The 20,629-nt window shown below is 41.1% G+C and overlaps 1 protein-coding gene and 1 long non-coding RNA gene across 7 annotated transcripts in view; one reads left to right on the top strand and one right to left on the bottom strand.

Moving 5' to 3' along the window:
* NCKAP5 (NCK associated protein 5) overlaps positions 1 to 20,629 on the top strand; it is a 610,895-nt gene that overhangs the window by 93,212 nt on the left and 497,054 nt on the right. The gene's annotated exons all lie outside the window — the stretch shown is intronic.
* Positions 889 to 20,323, bottom strand: LOC310833993. Its single transcript, XR_014559037.1, has 3 exons — positions 20,216 to 20,323; positions 17,757 to 17,911; positions 889 to 946 (listed from the first exon to the last, which is right to left on the bottom strand). It is a non-coding gene; the product is annotated as an uncharacterized lncRNA (long non-coding RNA).

Raw genomic sequence — 20,629 nt, 5'->3', positions numbered from 1 at the left:
TATCTAGTAAGTATGCTTAGCACGGTGCTAGCCATTCCTTGAGAATGGCACTCTGTGTATTATGTAGGCATTTCTTCATATAGTTGTACAAAAAGGGGGTAACTCAGATAATAATTTTGTTTATGGTTTTGCCTTGGAGGGGGAAAAAACAGGGTTCTTGTGTATTCTGCAATGTGTCATGACTAAAATGTTTGTCTGCCTTTTGCTAGAGGTGGAGAGTGTTTTTGTCTGAGACACAGCTGCACGATATGGATTAGCCCTAAACAGGACCCAACTTGTATTTGTGGTCTCTGGTCTTGCTTAAGAACACTTTTGCAAATATTTCACGCAGGAGGCCTTATTTCACTAGGGCGTGGATTCTTTGGCCAGAACTGATGTAGCCTAATCATTATATCTTCCACACACGAAAGGACTTATGCAGTGTCTTGAAACCTGATGAGGAACTTGTGGTAAAAGCCAAGAATGTTGCATCCACAGGTGGGCATTCTATAAGAAGAATCTCAAATTGCCATCATGAATTTATATATGCAATAGTGAACACATTGTTCAGTTTGATCAAAAACTTTTTTATGTTCTTGACATGTGTGGAGAACGTGCCTTGTGCTTTCATAGTATGCTTTTCCTTAAGTAAACTTTTTTATCAGCTGGCTAGGCAAGAGATATGCCTTTCTGAGGACATCTAGGGACATGAATAACTGAACTAGTAAGCTATAGACAAATCCGGTCGATCACATAGAGTTATAGACTGAATTCTCTAAAGCAGCAAAATTCAAGACTACAAATCAAACAGACTTATTTCTTGACAGTACAAGATAATTGAGAGGCCTTAGATTAGGTATGCCCCAGGATGTGTATAATAACATATGAGCCTTTCTGGATCAGGCCAATGGCCTATCTAGTCCAACATCCTGTTCTCACAGTGGCTGACCAGATGTCTGTGGGAAACCTGAAAGATAGACAGGAGCAGCATTATTATTATTATTAACCACCCTGTACCCCAAGGTGGTTCACAGAATAAAATCAAAATATAAAACCACAAAATGCGTAATAAAAATAAAAACAACAACCACCCAATAACACCCCCACCCCCAAACCCCCACATTTTAAAAGGGCATAGGATGTTAATCAAATCAAACAAAGGCCTAGTTAAAAAAGAACATTTTTGCATGGTATAATAAAGGCGAACTTCCCTGGGGAGAGCATTCCACAGATGGGGAGCCACTGCAGAGAAGGCCCATTCTCATGTTGCCACCCTCCGGACCTCTTGAGGAGGAGGCACACGAAGAAGGGCCTCAGAAGATGATCTCAGGGTCTGGGTAGGCCCATATGGAAAGAGGCAGTCCGTGAGGTATTGTGATCCTCAGACATTTAAGGCTTTATAGGTCAAAACCAACACTTTGAATTGGGCCTGGAAACTAATTGGTGGCCAGTGCAGTCGGACCAGGATCAGTGCAATATGCTCATACTGTTTTGCTCTGGTGAACAACCTGGCAGCTGAATTCTGCACTAGCTGAAGTTTCTGAACTGTCTTCAGAGGCAGCCTTATGTATAACACATTGCAGTAATCTAACCTTGAGGTTACCAGAGCATAGACAACAGTAGATAGGCTATCCTTGTCCCGATAGGGGCGTAGTTGGGCCACCAGCCGAAGCTGATGGAAGGCACTCCAGGCCACCTGAGCCTTGAGTGACAGCAAAGGATCCAGGAGTACCCCCAAGCTACAGACCTGCTCCTTCAGAGGAAGTGTAACCCCATCAAGAGCAGGCAATCTCCTACCCATGTGTCTAGGGAACCACCCACTAACAGTGCCTCAGTCTTATTGGGACTGAGTTTCAGTTTGTTGGTTCTCATCCAGTCCATTACTGAGGCAAGAAACTGGTCCAGCACTTCCACTGCCTGACCTGCAGATGCAAAGGAGAAACAGAGCTGTGTGTCATCAGCATACTGCTGACAACGTACTCCAAACCTCTGGATAACCCCACCCAGCGGTTTCATGTAGATGAACCCCACATTGAAGGTTTCATGGGCCTGAAAAGCACTCCCCAAGCAACACCCTTTGGGAACAACCATCTAAGTAGGACTGGAACCACTGCAAAGTGGTGCCACCCACCTCTAGTTCGGAAAGTCGCTCCAGAAGGATACCATGGCCAATGGTATTGAAAGCCACTGAGAGGTTGAGGATAATTAATAGGGACATGTTTCCCTTCTCTCTCTCTCTCGACAGAGATCATCATACAGATAGACCAAAGCAGTTTCTATGCCAAAACCAGGCATAACAGCATTCTCCCCACTTGCAGTTCCCAGCATGATTCCTCTGACTGTGGAGGTAGAACACAGCCTTCATGGTTGGTAGCCACTGGTGAGCAATACAAGGTTTGTTATTTCAGTGCCTTTGTCTTGAGTAAATCTCCAAGGGCAGAGGTTGCTTTCCACAGTAACGTATACTAAAAATGTATAGGAGCATATAGTAAATCAGAAGTGACAATGTCACTGTGCTCAGAGTTTCTTTACTCCCACAAATGTCAGTCATGGAATGAAAATGATGACTGTCAGGGGCAATGGCATAATGATGGCAACTAACGGTAAGGCAGAGTTAAACAAATCAAGGCTTCCTGGGAATGAGCAAGTATGCTGCTCACATCATGTCTGTCTCCTCCATTTGCTGTGCTGGGAAGAAACAAACCAAAGTTTTTGGGAGGAAACAATCCTTAGTGCTTTTGTGTGAATCAGTCCTCGTGAATTCTTTCTCTCCAAACAAGCCATGAGGATAAGCCAAGAACAGACCATGTTTCAGGATGCATACTGGTGCCAAGTCCCTTTTCTGAAAAGTCTTCCAGTAGGTCTTTGAGGTCCCAGAACAGCACCACTATCAGAAATTATTCTGCTGGTGTATCTGTGGGTCTCATCTGCATTACTTAACCACTGTGTGTGAATTTGATAAGCTATTTTAAGGGTGTTAAGGAGACCTAATCTACCTTGTGATATTAAAATTTCAGCATGTGCATTTGCGTGAAAACAGACACACACACACTTCATCATAGCCAGAGTTCACTTCCTTTTCAATCATCCACTTACTGTGCAAAATCACTTTCCTGCTGCTTATACCTCTTGACAGTTGGGTGTGTGAAAGTACATCTGTCAGAGCATTGTATAGTCAAAGGTTGGCTCATCTGATAACAGTTCCTATTACTAGATATGTCAGCTTCTATTGGGTACCCACAGCTATTTATTAGGCCTATGTAAAATGTATTTCCACCACCACCACCTCCACCTCCCCCAAATCCAAGTAAGTGTTGTGGTCTTTTTAAGTTTATCCTTTTTGACAGATAAAAGCTGAACAAGGATGTCTACACCTAAAATAAGGTTGTTATTGCCTCAAGGGAAATATTGGATGCATGAGAACGTTTTTGCTAATTGTAGAACAGAGAGGCCCTTTATTTTGGCAGGGAAAAGTTGCAGGCTGCTTATGGCACATGCATATACTTGCAATGCAATTACATTTAGGGTTTGATCTAGCATTGCTAGTGTATGGTGTCTATATTTCCCCCTTAATATATTTCTTTGGTGTTCTGTGTAATACGTGCTAGATAGAAGGAATTAGCTTAATACAAACAGTTCTTAGTAACCAGATACAGCATTGGAGTCATCCAACATTTGAAATAAATCAAAAAATTGCTTTTTGTATAATTACCATGTCAATAACTTTAGATTATTTAAAATGGCAATCTTTCACCTCACCAATCATAAGGCATGTTAGAGGGCTTTTAAAAAGCAAAATACTTCAAATTATTATTTTGTTTACTATGTATCTTGCTATCTATTATTTGTCAAATGAGTCTCAAATCGTTCAGTGTATTTGCTCTTTACAACTTTTTATTTATTAATTAAAAATTCCCTTCATGTCAGTATTTAAAATGTAGTGATGCAATTACAAATTTTAGATATTGTACCTTTTGGGATTTGAGGGGATTTTTTACACATCAAAAATTATTTTATTAGATGAAATGCTTCTATTTCATTAGAAGAATTAATTAATTAGATGGGGTCTTCTAATAGTCTAGTATTAGATAGCTGTATTTCAAGGCAAGCACCAAGTTTGAAGGTTGCCTCTCAGTGGTGTCTGGTGTCCATTAGGGCTGGTAGGTTGGGAGATTGGGAGACTGATGGTAGGAGGACCCAAAGTGAATGATAGGCAGAGCCAACTAATTCTAGTTTTATCTCTGTCCTTCTCCCTGCTGAGTTCTAAAATGACAACACTTGGACTAAGGAGAAAGCTGACAGACAATACCACTCCGTTGACAAATAGAATGTAAGAGTTGTTGTTTATTTATATCCCACCCTTCTTCCCTAAGGAGCCCACAGGGGCAGACACAGTAATGAAAAACATTTTTAAAAATCTAAAGTTTGAAAACTTTCTAAACATAGTTAAAACATTATCCCACCCAGCAAAACATACTGTTCCTTCCTCTGTAGTAGATTTCTACTTATGACTAGTATGGCAGCAGCCTAAAGGTAAAGGGACCCCTGACCATTAGATCCAGTCGCGACCGACTCGGGGGTTGGTGGCACTCATCTCGCTCTATAGGCCGAGGGAGCCGGTATGGCTTCCAGGTCATGTTGCCAGCATGACTAATCCGCTTTTGGCGAACCAGAGCAGCGCACGGAAACGCCGTTTACCTTCCCGCCAGAGCAGCACCTATTTATCTACTTGCACTTTGATATGCTTTCGAACTGCTAGGTTGGCAGGAGCAGGGACTGAGCAACGGGAGCTCACTCCCTCTCAGGGATTCAAACCGCCGACCTTCTGATCGGCAAGTCCTAGGCTCTGTGGTTTAACCCACAGCCTAGTGAGTATTAACTACTCAGTGTGTACTTTCAAATTACCTTGATGTAAATTGGGTTTGGAACCCAATTTCAAAATGAAAACGGATGGCTTCCTGTATTTTACCACAATTACGCAATGTAACAATGATCTGTTTTTGCATAATGACATGTTTTTGTGCATGGAAGCGGCAACAATCAGCTGTTTGTCAGCATTTGCAAAGTGCTATGCACGGGGCTTTGCAAGTGCCACCAATTAGCTGGTTGGTGGTGCCTGTGACTCTGCCTGTCAGCCCATCCATCTCTTTACCTGACCCACAGGTAGGACAGGTAGGCATGGCTTGGCCCAAACAGCCTCACAGCTCAAATGGGATATCTAAATAGACAATGGGAACATTCTAACACAGAGATGGATGGGGAGCCTGTAGTCCTCTAGATGTTGTTGGACTACAGCTTGCATCTCTGCTCGCTTGCCGCCCCCCCCCCAACCATGTTGACAGAAGCTGAAAGGAGTCTAACAACATTTGAAAGGTCACAGGTTCTCCATCCCTGTTCTAAGTCATAAGGGCTTTAGACTAAATTTAGAAAGCTCCCCTAACCCCCAAATTAGGAAGATCTTGAAACTACATCATTTTAAAAACAGCTTCTCATTGCAATATATATATATATATATATATTTGCTTTCGTAGATTTTCACGGGTACAGGAATGCAGGTTTTGGTGTCCTCGGGTGTCTTCCCGTGTAAAAGTTGGGGTGTCTAGGCGACGTTTCGACGAGGTCTCACTCGTCATCTTCAGGCTGGTGCTTTCGGCTTCTTGTTACTGGAACAGAGCGGGATCTCAATGTTTGAGTTCCTATAAATACTGTAGAGGGGGTGTGGTGTCTAGCCTCCAATGTTCTGGGCAGAGAGGAAGTTCCCAGGCTAGTGTGCCTTTTCTTCTTTTGTTCCTTAATTACTTGAGAGATACCTTGAGTGATTTCTTGAGTGATATCCTGAGTACCACTTAGGTGGGTCATTAGGTGTGGATTAGTTGCTAAAGTCTTTGTGTCTTGACCTCTTGAACTTTGTGAAGAGTTTTCCTGAGAAGATGGCTGTATTGCACTTAGTTGTGCTTTGGCTTGGCTTCGTGTATAGGGGCGAGCTGTGGTTTTGTGGCTTGTGTCAGCCAGATCTGTGTAGGGATTGCAGGGGGGTGCAGCATCCGGAGGTGCCACCATGGATTGGCTACTGGATGGTGTCAGTAATTCATCTGTGGAGAGGGTCTGGGTTTGGGTCTGGTGTGGTTGATTGGTGTTGGCGTTCTGTGTGCCTCTGGATCTGGTGTCAGTTTTTGTGGGGAGGGCTAATTTCCAGATGTCTGGCAAGCGGGATGTGTCGTCACGCTTGTTCATGTTGTGAGGGTGTTTCTCTATCTCGATGGCTTCCATGATTATTCTCTTGTGGTGATGTTCCGTGTTAAAGAGCAATTTGGAATCTGCAAAATTAATTTCGTGTCCTGTTTCTTTCATGTGTTGGAAAAGAGAGGAAGTTTTTTCTTCTTTTTTGACGGCATTCTTGTGTTCTGCGATACGTGCATTTATTCGTCTGTTTGTTTGTCCAATGTACGTGGCTGGGCAGACTTTGCAGGGTATTTCATAGATCCCTTGGTTTTCCAACTGGATTTTATCCTTGGGGTTTCTGAGGATATTGGCTATTTTTTGGTTGGTGCAAAAGGCTGTTTTGATATTGTGTTTATGGAGGATTTTGCTAATTTTATCTGTAGTGCCCTTGATATAAGGAAGGAGGGCCATGCCATTGTTTTCTTCTGTGTCTTGGTTTTTGGGGGGTGTTTCCTTTTGGATTAGCTTCGTAATCCTGTTTTGCTGGTATCCATTGGCAATTAACACATTTGAGAGATTCTGTAACTCAGTTGTCAAGTGGTCTTTGTCAGCCAGGCGTTTGGTTCTGGAGATGAGAGTCTTGGCTACGGAGTTTATTTGTGCAGGGTGGTGGTGTGATTGTGCATGTAAGTAGCGGTTGGTGTGTGTTTTTTTCTGGTAGATAGTGTGTCCTAGGGAGCCATCAGGTTTTTTGTAGATTAGGACGTCAAGGAAGGGAAGTTGGTTGTTGGCTTCTATTTCCATAGTGAATTGTATTTTGGGGTGTAAGTTGTTGAGATGTGTGAGGAATGACCCTAATGACCCACCTAAGTGGTACTCAGGATATCACTCAAGAAATCACTCAAGGTATCTCTCAAGTAATTAAGGAACAAAAGAAGAAAAGGCACACTAGCCTGGGAACTTCCTCTCTGCCCAGAACATTGGAGGCTAGACACCACACCCCCTCTACAGTATTTATAGGAACTCAAACATTGAGATCCCGCTCTGTTCCAGTAACAAGAAGCCGAAAGCACCAGCCTGAAGATGACGAGTGAGACCTCGTCGAAACGTCGCCTAGACACCCCAACTTTTACACGGGAAGACACCCGAGGACACCAAAACCTGCATTCCTGTACCCGTGAAAATCTACGAAAGCATATATATATATATATATATATATATATATTCTACCTTGAGAATGCAAAGGTATGTAGGCATCATTCACCCAAAGGGTAAGTCAAGTTTATGCTAATGCACAATATTTTTATGTTAGGCTACCTAAAATAGAGGCACCTGCTTAATGCATGAGTGACTCACATCCTCCATATTTTGCTTAGTTGATGTTACATTTTAAAGAGACAGTTATATTCATATTAGGTCATTAAATGAACTAATTACCATCACATTTTCTGGCTGCTGTACTCTTACTTTGAAACCCTTTGAGTGGCAGTCTGGTTTTATCTCTTTAAAGCAGAAGTAAGTATTTGGGCATTTATATATCCTCAGGTTCCATAACAGACGTGACAAAGTTTATTTGTTTGTATAGCTAGATACCATTTATATATATAAATCCATATCTCTTGGCAACTAGATTCATGAGATATACCCCCGGGATACAAATAAAAGCCTTAGCTTTCTTGTGTCTAGCTGCAGCTAATTCACTTCTAGTACAAAAATATCCTGGGAATTAATAATTCATATCATAGGTACTCTGAAATTATATCATTGTGAAGCAGAGTCTCTCCACTGGCTGTCCCTACCATTATTGCTGCATGTATCATGGTCCAAGAGATAATGAAAAGACTACATAATGGTTAGAATCTTCATAACATTAGCTTTTGAGCCAGTGCTCAAATTAGTAGCACTTGCCAGTATGCTATTTCTCACTCTGTTTTGCCCTAGGTCTCTTTGGCCGTGGTTGGAGATGGCATTAGCTCTTTTTTCAGTTACGAAAAAACTATAATCCTTTCTGTGGAGAGATCATAACATTAGGGTGCAGGTTTTGACTCCATATCCAGTCAGATCTTATATAAGAAAATCTTCATTTGGCTATACACAGTAAGAGTTTTTTTATTTCCAAACAACTTTTTCATACTTCCAGCATAAGGAGAAGCAAGTCTCCAAAATAAGAATCATTTAAACAGCTCTCTCTCTTTAAAATCTAACTGCACCCATATAGGAAATCACATTTAAAATTTCAGGAAGTTTTTGAATCAATTTGTAAAAGTGGCATGGAAAAGATAGGGCTGCTTCTTAGAGAAAGAAAAGGTCAGTCAAAAGGTCTGTAGTGTACATTCAGGAGCAGACTACAGTGGTTTCTAAGGGAGCTCCTTGGATTGTGGATCCAATAATTTTAGGGGTTGCCCTGGTCATGTACAAGAAATTGGATGCAGCATTTCCAGTGCACTCACTGGAAAGCCAGCTAAACCATGGTTTGGATGTTAAGTGGAGTTGCCTTGTAATAGAGAAGGCCACATGCATTTCTTTCAGGAGTGGTTTAGAAGATAAACCATGCTGAAGTCCATAGCCTGATTTGCTTTTTTAGGAAGAAGTAAGAAGGATTTCCTCCCCAAATGAGAATTGTCTGCTTTTATGTTGGTATTTGTTGTTTTGGTTTTTTGCCTTCCTAGCTAATAAATGGTTTTGACAACTTGCTTAATAGACATCTGGATTGTTTGTTTAGCCTATTTTTTGAATCATTGAAGAAATTTCAGCATGAGGAAACTTGTTGACTCTTGTTTGCTGCGAGGTAATTTATTTCTTCTTGTGCACTGTTTTGTCACTGAGGCTAAAGCTATAGAAGCAGGAACTTTACAATATTCATATGTGTAACATTCAGTTTTGGGCAAGAAGGTTGGTCTAGATTTATAGGGGACCTAATACTGGGCTAGGAACTGTTTTAATATATGATCTTCTATGTGAAATGAGTACATTATCTCCAGATATAATGAGTCTTCCACTGCAGAAGATGAGACACAAGAGGATGAGCAAACCAATAGTCCCAAATTATGTTTTCTGAGAGTTGATGAAATTGACCTGAGGCTTGCAGAGTAAGTACACAGCATTTCAAAACTGAGCTTAGCCAGAGGGATTACAAACAGAAATGAGGAAATGGAAGCAGGTCTCCCTGTGTCTTAATGATAGCTTTCAGAGGAGACTACAAGCAGGGAGTGTACATCAGAAGAATGTGTCAGAGAATAACAAATATTGGCAAATGATCAAATATATTATGTTAGAGTGATCACAGGAAGATGAAGAGTCCAACTAGTGCAGCATTCTGTTTCAAAGAATGCACAGCTAGATCCAAAAATACAGTATGAAGGCTACAGCCCTCTCAATTCTCCCCCCCCCCCCCACCAGCAGCTGGTGTTTATAAAGGTATATTGTCTTTGACCATGGAATTTCCATTTAGTCATAATGACTAATATTGAATCATTACATTGTTCTTTGAATGAAATATATTGAGATATTACTAGGTTTGAATGGAAGGAAAAGCCTCTAATATTATTGCAGCAGAACGGTTTAAGAAAGACAGGGTTGATATCATCCTTTTCTCCTCTTTGCTCCCCACCCCCACCTACTCTTTCAGGTTGTATGTGATTGTTCCATATATTGTTAACAATATTATCATGCTTTACACCCACATCCGCCCACCCCTCACACCAAGCTCTTAAAATACACTGCTTTTATGCAAGTTAACATGAATAGATGTAAGGGTTTGCCTTTAAACTCTGCTGAGCAATCCACACCTACAGCCAGCTGCAACATTTTGTACTCTGTTCCTGGAATCTGAAAAGCTCCCCTTTCGTGCATCAACTCTCCTCACACCCCACCCACACCCTCACTTTAAATATATATCCTAGGCAAGCTTAGGTGGTAAACTGACCCCTTTAAGCTCACCTAATATGTAGGGGGAAAAGAATAGCTTGAACAGCTGAGAGCGAGAGTCCTGCTAATTTAGAAAAAAAAATATTGTGACTAATATAACAAAGACTTTGCTGCTTGTTTTGAATTGAAGGTTTCTTTTGATGCTTCTAATCTCACTGAAGTCTTTATCACATGGTTTGAAACTGTACCTCAGAGCTCAGATTTTCAAGAAAAGTTGCAAAGGCATTTGGTAGATAAGTAGTACTCTGTGCTATGAATTTTATTTATATCAGTCTACAAAGGGTTTCTCCTTTGTAAAGTTCAGGGAGAAATGTTCACAGGCTCCAGAAGAGAAAACAATCTGGACAAAAGAACATAAAAAGATGCATCTTCTTTTCTCTACCCATGGGCAAAAAAGAAATATTGTGCCTTTGCAAAAATGTAACAGAAGATGTTGTCTCTTATTCTATGCTACCTTTATCTAAGCCACTGCACCAATTATCTACTTAATATAGACCCAGGTGTGCTTTCCCTATGTGATGAAGGTTTTTGAGCTGGAAGTTGTAGAACAGCAATTTAACACATGCTTAGATCAGGCATAGGCAAACTCGGCCCTCCATATGTTTTTTGGACTACAACTTCCATCATCCCTAGCTAACAGGACCAGTGGTCAGGGATGATGGGAGTTGCAGTCCCAAAACATCTGGAGGGCCGAGTTTGCCTGTGCCTGGCTTAGATCCTACTACTGACCAGGTCTTTATGTGGTAGCGATAATAAAGCTAAGAGTTTTAATTAAGGATAGTTTTAGAATCCGCTTCAGTCAGATCCTGCCTAAATATTATGGGTCTAAATTCCAGCATAATTTCTAGAACTGGGCGTGCATGCATTGGACATGGAGGGTTCATGGAACCTGGGTGCCGGCTCACCCCTGACCAAGCATGGCTGCGCTGCACATCTGCCTGCTTGTGCAGGGAGGAGCCCATCTGGCTGATGCATGCCTTGGCAGGCGGATCCCGCCTGCCTCCCCCATGCTGACCAGGTGGCCATTCAACAAGGAGGGTGGAGATACGACAGCGAGGCCAGGCTGGGCTCTGGGACCCAAAGACCACCAGGGGCAGACAGGGCAGGATGGGGATCCTTTTATGGAGACTCTTGGCTCATGCCCCCTAAAAATTGTGCTCCTGGGGCTACACCACTCTATTCCCCCAAACACTATGTCCCTGGTTGTTCCAACACATTTTAGACCCCATTGGTCCCTGAATTTCCCTGAAGAACCAGAATGGTCTGAAACACATTGGATCAACAAGACTTTTTCTTTCTGCCACTTTTTTGTTTGTTTGTTTCCAGTTATGTTTTGAGGTGTTCCCATTTTTGTTGGACCTACTATGGGATTTGATACCCTGAATATGGTTTGGTAATTTGTGTGAAATGTAGCAGGCTTCACTGGACACCTCTAAAGTGCTTATTAAGACCAATGGGTCTTAGGATAAAATTGCCGACAGTAGAGAAGAAATAGTGTTCCATCATAAATAGGGGTGACTGATTAGGATTTTGCTTTTAAACAAAACAAAACAAAACAAAGATGTCAAAGGAATCCCAAGACCTGGAAAATAAGAGAACTCTTTCTTCTTCCAAATGGAAAAGGGCAGAGGTAGAAAATGTCACCATCTCTATTTCCTTGGTTAAATCTAGGCAAAATACTGCCCCTTTCCTTATTGTTTACTGATGTGATGCACGTTGCCAGATCGCTCACAGCCTGCTGCATATCACCTCCTCTGTTCTGTATATGCAGAAGGGTACCAGAGATAAAACTGTCAGAATAAAATAAATTCCTCATTTTCTATAAGCTGTTCTGATTGTTGTCTCTTTCGATAGCAGGATAGCAGAAGCGCTGTAAAGTTTATTTGTGATGGACAAAGATACTGAGATAATTTCTTTTGGGAAAAGAACACCTTTTTTTTTTGCATGTGTCAGAAGTAATATAGTTGGTGGCTTGGATCTCGTGTGCAAACAGGATCTGGAGTTGCCTTTGACACATTCCCCTGTCAGTGAGGAGCCTCTCCAACTGAGAACAACTCTGATGCTGAGCTGGTCCTAATTCCATCTCTGTCTCAATGGAGACACCAGGGCTGGGACTAACAAGCATCATGGACCCAATTTACTCAAAGGAGTGCCTGTTTCTTTGCCCAGTGTTGAGACTCTAGCTGCTTGCCATGCATATAGCTGTGCTGGTTCTGCTCTTCAAAGCAAGCAGCAGGTGGCATGTTCAGGTTGGATGAAGGTTTTAGTTCATGCTTAGATCTGCATTTCAGCTCTCATGTACCTGCTGATTTCTGAAGCCTGTAACTTGCCTTATGCACCAATCCTATCTAAAAATTGAAGCCTTTGGCAGAACTAGAGTTCTTCATCCAATGGGAAGAGCCAGGATTTATTTATAGAAGGATTTCTGCACTGCCACATCATGAGATACTAAGGTGGTATACGCGGTTAAAACATAAAACACAATCTTTTTTAAAAATTAGGAATACAGATAATAATTAAGGTGACTGGCCAATCAAAATTTTAAAAGCTGCAAAGGCCTCTTGGAACAAAAAAAAGTACTCAAGTGATACCTGAAAGTCAAAAGCAAGCATGTCTGGTGAATCTCTGCTGGAAGAGTGTTCCACTACATGGGTCTGGCAATACTACGTAAATGCTCAAATTCTAGTTAAGGTCAGTTGGGCCTCTGTAATACAGGCAACAACTAAACAGAACTCCTCTGGATGAAATGGAATGATGTGTGGGCAGTCCAACATAAATCCATCACTAATGCAATATTATTACAGCAACAGTGACATGTCCCAGAATATACTCACAGACAGACACACACACACAACACACCAGTTTAGCCAGAAAAGACTCGGGAATATCATTTCCTGGTGAGAATCATAGGGGTTGTAGTTTTGTCTTCCTCCTGAACTGAATTGGGAAGCAGAGACTCCCCCAGCAACTAAAAATCTCATAATATTTGACAGGAAATGTTTCTTAATATACTCAGACCATCATTTCTAGCAAAAGTTTCTCCTGGGTTTAGAAAGCTGTGCCCACCATCAATTTTGTTTCTTCCATTTGCAAATTCTAGTTTATTGAAAGCCCTATACCCTTAAAAAGTTTGAAACCTTATCATCTATAGGCTACTGGGTTTCTAGAAAGATGACAATATTAACTTCCTTTTCACATGCATTACTGGTTTGTCCTGTTCGTTCTATTAGTAGTACTGAAAATAATATTTACCAGACTTCTCAAGGTTATGTTCTCATATGAGACAATAGGAATGTCTGTTCCTACTATCTGCTATGTTTAGACTTAATTTGGTTTTGCCACCACTTGTTGTTGATATGGAGGAAGGTATGGTTGGTAGAAGCACCCCAGAGAAGTAAATGCTTACTTATTCATATGCATAGCTGGAAGCCTAAGCATTTGTGCTTTTATTTTGATTTGTGGACTAAATGCTTAAACTCTGGGACATATCTTTGTCTTATCTATCCCACGCCAGCCCTTTCTTTTCTCAGTTCTGTTGTTAACCCTTGGCAATTTCTTGCTTCCTTTCTGCTTATACTTATGTTCACAACACAAGCCAGTATTGCATGAATCCTCAGGTCTAGAGGGTTTAGGGCCTTAGAAAGTGGCAGTTTTGCCACAGTGACCAACCTCAAACCTTTACTCCAGAGCATGACTCTCCTAAGTGTGTGGACCAACCTAGGTGGTCATTGTAACAGTACACTGGTACCTCGGGTTACATACGCTTCAGGTTACAGACTCCACTAACCCAGAATAATACCTTGGGTTAAGAACTTTGCTTCAGGATGAGAACAGAAATTGTGCAGCAGCAGGAGGCCCCATTAGCTAAAGTGGTACCTCAGGTTAAGAACAGTTTCAGGTTAAGAATGGACCTCCAGAACGAATGAAGTTCTTAATCCAAGGTACCTGAGGTTCACCCAAGGATGAACATGCCTGAGGAAGCTCCTTCCTGTCCAGCACCCAAGCAGTACCACTACCATTGTTCTGGAGGGTTGGGGAATCAGTAAAAGTTGCTCTCCTTCTGCTGTCAATCAGCAGGCTCCCTCTGCTGGATCAAAATTCTCATCTGATTAAAAGAAGTCTTTCTATCCAGAGAAGGCAAACTCTGGCTGTAGCCCTGTGTTTAGTGGCATAGGAAGGGGGGTGGAGGGGGCGGTCTGCCCCGGGTGCCACTCTGGGAGGGGTGACAAGATGGCCCCTGCCTCCCCCCAGCTGTAGAGTGGCCAAGGGCACCTGCAGTCCGTATGGGTGTTGCTCTTGCGCAAGCGGCATCCTGTACGGACTGCTCATGTGCAGCATTCTGTACAGAGTGCGCAGGTGTGGGGTGCCGCACATGCGCAGTCCGTACGGGCTGGGCTGTCTCAGGTGCCGGAGAGGGTTCCACTGCCTGTGTTACTGAGTTATGTTGAACAATCTCTCAAGTAACTAACCTTGTTAAATTCACTGCTGTAAAATATTTACCAATGCCAATGCGCAACATGCTTTAAATATTCCTAAATTACATTTGATCACTTAAAGCAATTCACTAAAATTTGGTGCCAGAATGTGCCATTACATAAACCTAAGAGAGGATTCACACAAACAGCTTTAAATAGTGCTTTTTTTAAATATCTGTGAGGTAGAGATTAGTATTGTAAATTAGTCAACACACATTTTAACATAGGGCAAAAATACATGAGCCAGGCTTCAAAATTCAGTTCAACCTTACCTGTGCTTCAGACTATGGTTGACAGTAAAATATGTCTATGTCTTTGCTGCAGTCCTGGAAGATGGAATTTCTTATTACTTCTAATACAAATGATTCCCAGATGATTCTAGTAAAAGTTATACAAGAACAGACCCACTCTTGAAAGATGAGAGAAAGACCATCTGAGACATGCAGTATTTTTGAACATATGATTCCACAAGAAATATATCCCTGTAGGAGCAGAAAGTTAGTGATTTGTTTTGGGCTGAATGTGGCATATTCATTCGTCATACATTCTTGAATTGGAGCAATACTGAAAATATAGGAACAAATATGTAGTTGTGTGTTTTAAATGTGTTCTTTATGGTTTCATGAGTGTAAGTATTATGTGAAAATATGCATCTGGCATCTTTTGTTTTGGAGGAATAAGCATTTTTCTTAATTTATGAAAGCAAATGATTCTTTTAAAATATATATGTACTGTATTTTTCACTCTATAAGACACACTTTTCCCCTCCTAAAAAGTAAGGGGAAATGTGTGTGCATCTTATGGAGCGAATGCAGGCGGGAGGCTCTGCTCAGTGCTCCCTTTAAAGAGCTGCCCTCCTCAGGGAAAAGCCCCCAAGAGCCGCACACGCACTCCGTGCGCTCTTTAAAGGGAGCGTAACTCTTGGGGAAGCCTTAGCCACGCGCAGCCTCCCCTGGGCAGGGGAAGAAGTCTCCCCTTGCCCGGGAGAGGCTGCACGCGGCTATCCCATAAGCCAGGACAGCCAGTGGGATTGCTGCGCAGCGATCCCGCTTGCTGTCCTGGCTTCTGGGATTCAGAATCCCCCCCCCCCCCTGTTTTCCACTTCCAAAAACTAGGTGCGTGTTACGGTCTGATTCATCTTATAGAGTGAAAAATACAGTGTATATATCCTGTGTTTTCTAGGCTTTTGCATTTTATCCAATGAGATGCACCATGAACCTAACTAACAGACTTCAGACTCAATAAAAAGCAATTGCAGCAAAAAGTCTAATTTAACCCCTTTATGTATTTGGGGTTCTATTTGGTTCTAAAAATATGTGAAAGTATTTCCATAACATGGACCACTTCCTTGTCAATGTGGCTTTTTTTTACTATAGCAAAGGGGTTAATTTCTTTGTGATGCTTCATCCCCTTCTCCCCAAATACTTAATGCATTATTTATAATTCAGAATTGGAAAAACTGCATTTGGATCAGTTATACTGCAGTCAAATTAAATTGAAACACTGTATTCCATGGCATTTAGGATTGCAACTGCTCCCAAACATGGTGATAACTTAATCTTAGCAACATGGCTGTTTTTCCAGATTTTGATTTTGGAGAAAGCGTGACGAGTTTGTGAAATCACACAAAGACATTAATGTTCTTCACAGGCCCCATGATACCCACCGTGCAAAAAGGTGACATGAAAATGCAGTCATATGCATTAGTAGGGACTACTGTATTCAGTGGGCTACCTTCCAGATACATTTGGCGAACCATTGCATGGCCACTGTGACTCATGTATTAGTGACCTCAAGGTTGGATTACTGTAATGTGCTCTGTGTTGGTCTTTGATTATGACTAATGTTGGATAAAACTGATTGATATTCTCTTTGGACACAGCTTTGACAGCAAAGCATTGCATCAACAGAAATAAAGTTCTGTGATAGGTCAGACATTGTTATTAGAACAACCAAAATTCTTCCTTCCCAAGCAAAGGAGTCTATAGAGCAATAATATTTCAGTTCAGTGAAGCACTTGGCTCTGACTACTGGATTGGAAGCTAAAGTAGTGGTATAACTGGAAATCTATTTATACCTATAAGATAACTTACCACCTTTATGGCACATTTCTTTTACAAAGTGTTGAATGGACATCATTAAGAACCAAGGAAGGACTGCTCAGTCACACACCAAGGGAGCTTAAGTTTGAGGTATACAAGGTCAGATATACAATACTAGCACAATTGCAGAGAAACAGCGATGATTCTAGAAAATAAGGAGCACACTGCTAACAATACAATCCTAGCCATATCTGTTCAGAAGCAGTTCAGTAGGTCTTATTTAGGGTGGCAACCTTGTTTATTTAAATATGTAGGATGGACTTACATCTAGGTAGGCATGTGTAGGACAACACTATCACTGGGACACAGTGTGACGGGCTAGTACCATTTTTTATGAGTTGCGACTTTTGGAGGATGGAAATTTTTTATGTGATCAGAAACTGAGGCAGACCCACTGACATGTATATGTCCATAGATCGTAAAAGTCCAGAGGTAACAGGGCTGCTGCAACAACCTGTGTTGTGTTGGACCATGAAGTTGTGTTGGACAAGATGAAGCATTCCTTTCTTTCCTTCTCTTGTAGGTCTGATTTTATAGAATCATATAATTGTAGAGTTTGGAGGAAACCCTGAGGGTCATCTAATCCAACCCCCTGTGCACGGCCAGCACGGTTTGAACGGAGGCTAAGTGCTCCTAACAAAGGAGGATCTGTCAACTAGAGAAAAGCTGATGTCTGAAACATTTCAGATTTTAAGTCCTCCTTAATTCTGTTGAGTCTGATAACAGCATTTTTTAAATAAAAAGAAATACATGGTTGGTATTTCTCAATGCTGGAGTCCTCCCATGTTTGTGTCATCAATAGAGAATAGCTATTGGTATACACAGTAGCACTTCCTTCACCTTGCCCTTTCAGTGATCCAGGTCATCACTTGAAAAGTTTAGCTTTTGGGAAATAAGTGCAGATGTTTTGTAACTTCAGCTCAAGGCCTTTCTTTGAGGTGACACTCATGGGGACAAGGAAGTGGAACACACACTTAGGGAGATGCTAATTTCCCTCCTCCGAGCAATGCAGTTTCCTTGAAGACTAGAAGCTGTTATTCTCGTTTCACACATAAAGACTAGTCTCAGGTCCCAATCTCAGGAGTGAAAGGTCAGTAATTTCTTGTCTTACCAGCTCACCCACCACAAGCTGAATGGCTCTCTTTGTCAGTTACAGCCTGATCCTCAACCTTTTTATTCAGAAGAAAGCCTCACTGATTTCATTAAGACTTACATGGGCGTATAAATATTGTTAGGACTACAGTCTCAAATTTTTGAGATTTAAATCTGAGAGAGGCACAGAAAGAGACCTTATATAATCACCTTAAAAAAAATAGGCATGAACTTATTTTACTGGTGGTTATTATTTATTTATTTATTTATTTATCAATCAAGTTAGATATAAGATATTAGTCCTACAAAACACTTAAGCATGTTTGATGAACCTATTAAAATTTTTGCAAAGTTTTTCTTCCACTCTAAGACTTAGCAGACTCTATTAAACTTCAAACCATTCCTAGCATCTGTGCTGGTTTTGTGTGTGCATCTATATAACATTTATATATAAAAAGTCATACTAGAAGTATGCAGCTTTTAAAAAGTATGGTAAATGCAGCATTTAATATATGTTTTTCTCACTAGACCTCATGTCCTTTTTATTCTTTTCATTTTTCAGACTGGCAAAGGATATGATTCTTATGGAAACTTGGCTTCATGATCCTAAGGAAAGCATAGTTTAGATAATCACAAGTATTTACATATGTATAAGTGAAATACCGACTAAGCTCTCAGATTGTGCTTCAGGGTAGACAGTGGTGCCTCCCCACCCCTCTCAGTTCCTCTTTTCTTTTTTTGACAGCCAGTTAATAAAGACTCAACAATAAGCAGCTGCTTGTGATGTCATTTGGGACTTTGTCCACAGAGCTTGTATTTACAAGCACAGAGCAGCAGCAAAGCTAACTGGCAGCAAACTTCATGCCTGTAGTTACAGTAGGACTTTCAGCGGTGCTCTTGATGAACTTGAGAGCTAACTCAGTACTGCTCCTCACCACAGATTTTAAAGGCTTGGTAAATAAACACAGCATCCACTCGAGCAATTTCTAGACTGCTGAAAACTTTCGTATGGTTTGGATTTCTCTAGTACGGGAGCATGTTTTAACTGAACAACAACAAGTAAGGTTGGCTGTTCTTATTGCTGTTATTTCCCTGTTCTAGAATTCTATCAGATTAGCACAGCTTTCTTTCTTTAAATTTTGCTGTATTTATTATGTTTCAGTTTCACTACCAAGGTTTGCTTTTAATTATAATAGGAGCAAGTGTGCTGCTGTTAGGCGGGATTACAGCAAGGCTTTTCAATATGCTTTATGCATTTGCTCATAAAATGGGAATGTTTGGAGATGAGCGAGAATTCAATTCTAACTTTTTTGTTTGCATTTTTATGATGATATTAAGCTGCCCCTTTTTCAAGTTCCATCCGCTTACAGTTTTAAGTCTAATATCATTGTAGATATTTTGTCATCAGCTAAATGAAGAACTTGAAAATTCCCACCCACCCCTTGTGGCTTCTGTGTTAATGCTCAGTTTATGTTAGAATTAGCATTTCAAAATTGTATTGCCGGCTTCGACATAACAGACTAACTGGATCTATCTTGATCCATAGTACAGGTTTTGAAAAGTTAGAAATTTGAAAGTTCAGACGCTGCAAAATGTTTAACAGCTTGAAGCTGTTTTAGTAGAAGTCCTTTATGCTAAGAGTGACAGTTTTGGAATTGGCTGGTTTTTACTGAGAACAGAATGGGATGGAGCACAACCATGGAATCATTAATCACAGTAGTCTCTGGCAGCAGAAGGAAACATGGGTTTGTAACTCTATTTCAGAGAAGAGCAACCTGTGGCCCTCCCATATGTTGTTGGACTCCAACTCTCATGAGCCCCAGCCAGCTCCAACAACATCTGGAGGGCCACAGGTTCCCCATCCTTGCTTAGAATTTAAGAATGCTTGGCCTACATTCATCAACGAATATACAAACAAAGGTGCATAAACTATTTATCATGTAATAAAAGGGACAGTGTGAATCTGCCATTCCTTGCTCTCCTACAGGGCAAGTCTTACAGGAGAATCCTATGCAGTCTGGCATGCAATTACCGTATTTTTTGCTCTATAACTCACTTTTTCCCTCCTAAAAAAATGTGTGTGCGTCTTATGGAGCGAATGCAGGCTGCGCAGCTATCCCAGAAGCCAGAACAGCAAGAGGGATCGCTGCTTTCGCTGTGCAGCGATCCCTCTTGCTGTTCTGGCTTCTGGGATTCAGAATATATTTTTTATTGTTTTCCTCCTCCAAAAACTTGTGGTCTTGTGGTCTGGTGCGTCTTATAGAGCGAAAAATATGGTAATTCCCAATGCATTCAGTAAGGCTTACTCCTCAATAAATCAAATAATTATGTTCTTAGGATCCAGTCCTATGCACACTTACGTGGAATGAAGTCTCACTGAACACATTCTAAATAAACATGCACAGGTTTGTACTGTTCATCTGTAAAGCCACCATTAGAGTCTGGCTGTCATGAAACTTCTATAGTCAATAAACCTACATTGCCTTCTGGTTCCTTCTCATGCTGTTCACTCTCATAGCAACTGTGATGCAATAGCAGTTGCTGAAAGATATAAGAAGAGGTGGTCTGGATTTCCATGCATGCCTCCACAACCCTCCCTTAGAAATAAATAAATAAATAAATATCAAATTATTATGTTTGAGAATGCCTGCAGCTTCTCTGTTCTATTTTCAAAATAGTAACATCCATTTGGAACAATTTGTTTACTTATTTTCCATTCCATTACCCATCTTTTATCCCTAAAGAATACTGGGTTTGGAGGCTATATTTAAGGAGAGTTAGGTGGTGTACAGGTATGGGTGTGGTGTACCCTCAAGCCTCAGTAAAGCTGAAGTTTCCTTAACCTAGGCCCAGCCAACTCATCTGTGATGCTTAGCGAAAGTCATCATTGTT

Source organism: Podarcis gaigeae (assembly GCF_964106915.1).
Source record: "Podarcis gaigeae genome assembly, chromosome: 1".
Taxonomy (NCBI): domain Eukaryota; kingdom Metazoa; phylum Chordata; class Lepidosauria; order Squamata; family Lacertidae; genus Podarcis; species Podarcis gaigeae.
The sequence above is the reverse complement of the archived record's forward strand: the minus strand, read 5'-3'. Positions and strand labels throughout refer to the sequence as shown.